Source organism: Chrysochloris asiatica, unplaced genomic scaffold (assembly GCF_000296735.1).
Source record: "Chrysochloris asiatica unplaced genomic scaffold, ChrAsi1.0 scaffold00059, whole genome shotgun sequence".
In the NCBI taxonomy this organism is placed as follows: domain Eukaryota; kingdom Metazoa; phylum Chordata; class Mammalia; order Afrosoricida; family Chrysochloridae; genus Chrysochloris; species Chrysochloris asiatica.
The window spans coordinates 15,930,506-15,935,075 of record NW_006408577.1 but is presented as its reverse complement, the minus strand read 5'-3'; the positions used below and the strand labels follow the sequence as shown (position 1 = coordinate 15,935,075).

The 4,570-nt window shown below is 40.1% G+C and overlaps 1 protein-coding gene across 2 annotated transcripts in view; it reads left to right on the top strand.

The window, feature by feature from the left end:
• Positions 1–4,570, top strand: part of STAT4 (signal transducer and activator of transcription 4) — a 139,458-nt gene that overhangs the window by 43,027 nt on the left and 91,861 nt on the right. The window lies entirely within an intron of this gene.

The following is a 4,570-nucleotide window of genomic DNA, read 5'->3' as shown; positions in this document are numbered from 1 at the left end:
AGGTCAGCGGTTCGAAACTACCAGCTGCTCCGAGGGAGAAAGATGAGGCTTTCTACTCCCGTAAAGATTTACACCCTCGGAAACCCTGTACAGGATCGCTATGGGTCGGAACCGACTCGACGGCACTTAACAACAACAACATATATATATACTTGTGCATATGTGTATCCATTTTGCCTATATCTACAAATCTACACTCAATGCTTATGGAAGCAGAAATCAAGGTACCAAATTATGTATTGTTGTTGTTGTGTTAAGTGCCATTGAGTCAGCTCCAATGCATAGCAAATCTGTATAGGGTTTCTGAGTAGTTGCCAGTGAGTTTGAACCACTGACCTTACAGTTCAAACCAACCTTGCAGTCCAGTGCTTATCCTACAGCACCATACCAGGACTCTGCATTAGGCAAATCTGCTGCAAAAGATCTCTTCCAAATATTAAAGAGCATAGATATCACTTTGAGAACATATACACCTGACCCAAGCTATAGTATTTTCAATTGCCTTTTATGTATATGAAAATTGGACAATGAATAAGAAAGACAGTAGAGGAATCCATGCATTTGAATTACGGTGTTGGTGAAGAATATTGGAAGTACCCATAGACTGCCAGAAGAACAAACAAATCTGTCTTGGAGAAAGTACTGTCAAAATGATCCTTTAGCAAGGACAGCGAGACTCCATCCTTCATTCTTTGGATGTGTTGTCAGAAAGGTCTGGTCCCTGGAGAAGAACATCATGCTTGGTTAAGTGGAGGGTGAGGAAAAAAAGGAGTCTCTCAACATGTCTTAGCATGAAATAGGACCAACCCTATGAGTAAGATTGTTAAGGCTCTCTCTTTCATTTTCCTGACAGTTAAGGCTTTATTAGGGAAGCTGATGAGTTACAATGCAGGATCAGAAAGGCTCCATCACAGTTCTTTGGTCAGGGGAGCCTCTTCTCAACTGTGCCTGCAGACATTCCTCTCTGTGGCTCTTGGCCCTGCTTGGGCATTGTTACAAAGCTCCTTTAGGGTTGTTGATAAATGCCCAAAGTGTACTCTGCTGCAGTCCTCAGCCCAGAGGCACTAGCTCCATGGGCCAGCAAACCTAGATCTTCAATTAGGTGCCTAGAGGCATCCCCAAGTGAACCTCCTGAAGGACTTTATTTTTTCTTTCCTTTCTTCTTCTTCTTCTTTTTTTTTTTTTTACTTAAGCTTTTAGGGACTCTGATAAGAGAGTTGGCTCCCATAACAAATCCCTTTTCAGTCAGCCATAGTGCCTGGAAGTCATGCCTTGACTTTGGTCACAGGAATTAAGGTTTACAACTGTATGTAAAGTACTCTCCAAATTTATAGGAAAAATACTTAAGAGAACAAATAAAAAGATAAACATACATAATATTAAAATCTAAGATGACAAGATAATCAAATGCCAATAGCAGGCAAAGAAAGTTAAATCATGAAAGCTAACCTCATTTTCATCTAATGAAACATTACCTAATGTTGCATTCCTAGGATGTAAACTTAGGTTGTGGTTATTGTTAAGTGCCGTCAAGTCAGTTCTGACTCATAGTGACCCTGTAGCTTATATAGGGCTTCTGAGGAGCAGCTGGTGGGTTTGAACTCAGACCTTGAGGTTTGCAATCCACTGCTAATCCCATTGTGCCACACAAGGAGTCCTACTACTGCATAGAAAATGACTGGCAAGCTCATTGTGAAGTAGTAGAGTAGGAATTCGCTCAAAATTATTGTCTTAATCTGGTTTCCCTAGAGGAGCAAAACCAGTGAAGCTTATATATAATTACACATACAGAGAGGTGTATACCAAGGAAATGGCTCATGCAGCTGGTATTGTTGCTAAATGCCATTGAGTCAGTTCTGACTCATAGTGACCCTGTATAGGGTTTCTGAGGAGCAGCTGGTGGGTTTGAATTGCCGACCTTGCAGTTCAAACTAACTTTGTGGTCCAGTGCTTTATCCTACAGCACCCCCAGTCCATTAATCAGAGGTCAGGCTGCAGGCTTCTGACTCACATAGCTGCATGGCTGATGAACCATGATCAGCAACAGGCCAGAAGGCAGGCAGGCAGATCAGGCAGGTAAGATGACTAACTCATGACTTCCAGGATCAACAAGCAATAGAGCAGGTCACTACTCAAGACCAAAGAGCCAAGGGTTGGATGACAAGTGAGATGCAGAATCCAGACTCCTAGAAAAGGAAGGAAGCTTTGCCTTACTGTCCAATATATTGGAAGCAAGCCACACCCCCAAAGAAGCTTCCTTTCAATTTATTGGTCTGCTCATAGCAGGTCTTATCATGGGGAATTAGTATAACTTAACTGCCAAACCACTGAGAAGTCTGACCTAGTCAAGTTGACGCAAAACCTTAACTTTCACAATCCACCCCTTGTCAATTTGGCACCTGTATGTTTTCTCCTTAAACAATATACATAATCTCTAAATACAGTTATAAGGTCATACTTGTGTCTAACATGATACAAGCAACATGAGGTCAAGCAAGAAACAGTCACCCCACTTACATCTTATATTTTATAAATGAACAAAACAAAAATATTTGATGCAAATGTACAAGGAAAAAATATAACAATTACAGAACATGTTTCTGCAACTGGTTGCTTGGTCATAGCTGCACGTTAGAACTACCATTTTCACCTACTCATTCTGTATTTCCTTTGCTCTTGACAATCACCTCAGCTAGCTGTTTCTTTGATATGTTGTTTGAGCTTTATCTCAGAAGCCTGAGTGGTCTCTTTCTTTTACCACTTGGTGTATTGTCAGTAAGACCAAGCAACCAGCTTTGCTATACTTCTAATCCTGACAGAATTACAGTAAGTATTCAATCCACAATCATCCAGATTCTCACTTGTCACCAGTACTTGATCTACAGGTGGTGATGTTTTTTATGCTAACATTGCCACCTCATGCCATGGACTAGCAGCACCCACTTTACAAATGGAAGTAGAGTTATCAGTGCCATTAAAATTAGCCAGACTTGAAAATCACTTTAGATAACCCATCTTTATAAGTTTGTTTCTATAGAACCACTTGAAACACTGAATGTTTTAGTCTGGGTTCTCTGGAAAAGCAAAACTTGTGAAGCTTATAGATGTCTATATAAAGGAGATTTATTTCAAGGAAGTGGCTTACACAGTTACTGTTGCTGTTACTAAGTTCTGTCGAATCGGTTCTGACTCAGAGCAACCCTGTATAGGGTTTCAAAGGAGTGGCTGGAGAGTTTGAACCGCAGGCCTTTAGGTTAGCAATTAGTTGTAGAAGTGGTCAAGTCCCAAGTCCATGGGTCAGATGCCAGACTTCAGCCTTCTGAGTCACGTAGTCACAGGACTGATGAACCAAGATTGGCAGGTCAGATGGCAGGTAGGCAGGTCTGGCAAGTGAGATATCTGACTGCTAATAACTCCCAGGATCATCACACAATAGAGCAGATCACTGGCTCAAGTCCAAAGAACCAGAGGTTGAATGATAAGCCAGATGCAGAATCCAGACCCAGAAGGAAAAGAAGTAAGTTTTGCTTGAATGCCCAATGTGTTAGAAGCAGGAAGTTTCCTTTCAATTGATTGATTTCTCACAGCAGATCTCATTATGATTAATTACTGCATCATAACTGTTACATGGAGTCTTGGTGTGGCACTTTAGGATAAGCGTTAGACTGCTAACTACAAAGTCTGTAGTTCAAATACCAGCCTATCCTAGGGATCCTATTGAGGGTTGCCATGAGTTGGAACCGATTCAACAGTACACAATAACAACTTCCAAACTACTGAGAATCCTAGCCTAGTTAAGTTTACACAGAACTTTGTTGTTGTTGAGTGCCATCAAGTCGGTTCTGACCCGTACCAACCCTGTATAGAGTTTCCAAAGCTGTAAATCTTTACTGGAAGAGAAAGCCTCATCTTTCTCCTGCTGGTAGTTTCGAACTACTGACCTTGCAGTCACTATACTACCAGAGCTCCTTTCACAGAACCTTAACTATCAGAATTATCTACTCCAAAACTATGGAAGAAACTTTCAGGAAACCATGTGTATAAAATAAGAGTAGAAATCTATAAGAAACTAATAGGTTTAAATGAAAAATTCAAAGGATGTGATAAAGAAGATGGTGAATAAGATATGAAAGGATTCTAAGGATGGGAAAAATGGAAACAGATGTAGAATTAAAATCCATATTGGAGGTAGGAAAGGATAGAATTGATACCATCGAAAATCAATAGATGTTGTGTAAGAGGTACACTTGAAGTACTGTGAAAATAGGGGAGTGAGGTAGATATGGAAATAAGAAAAAGAGGAGCCAACACACAGATAATTGATCAAAAGACGAAAACAAATAATGACAAACCAAATGAACAAAAATGACAACCAAAATATATTTTAGAAGAGTATTGTCCTTGTTTGATAAAGAAATTTTGTGGATACAGAACCGAGAAATTTAATGAAAGTATGCAATTAAGCTCAGGGGAGAAAAGCACACAGAACCTGCATTTGCTGATGGGCAACAACTTAAAATGAAGAGAAACAGCTGTAAACATCCATTGAAAATTGAAACATGGAATGTAC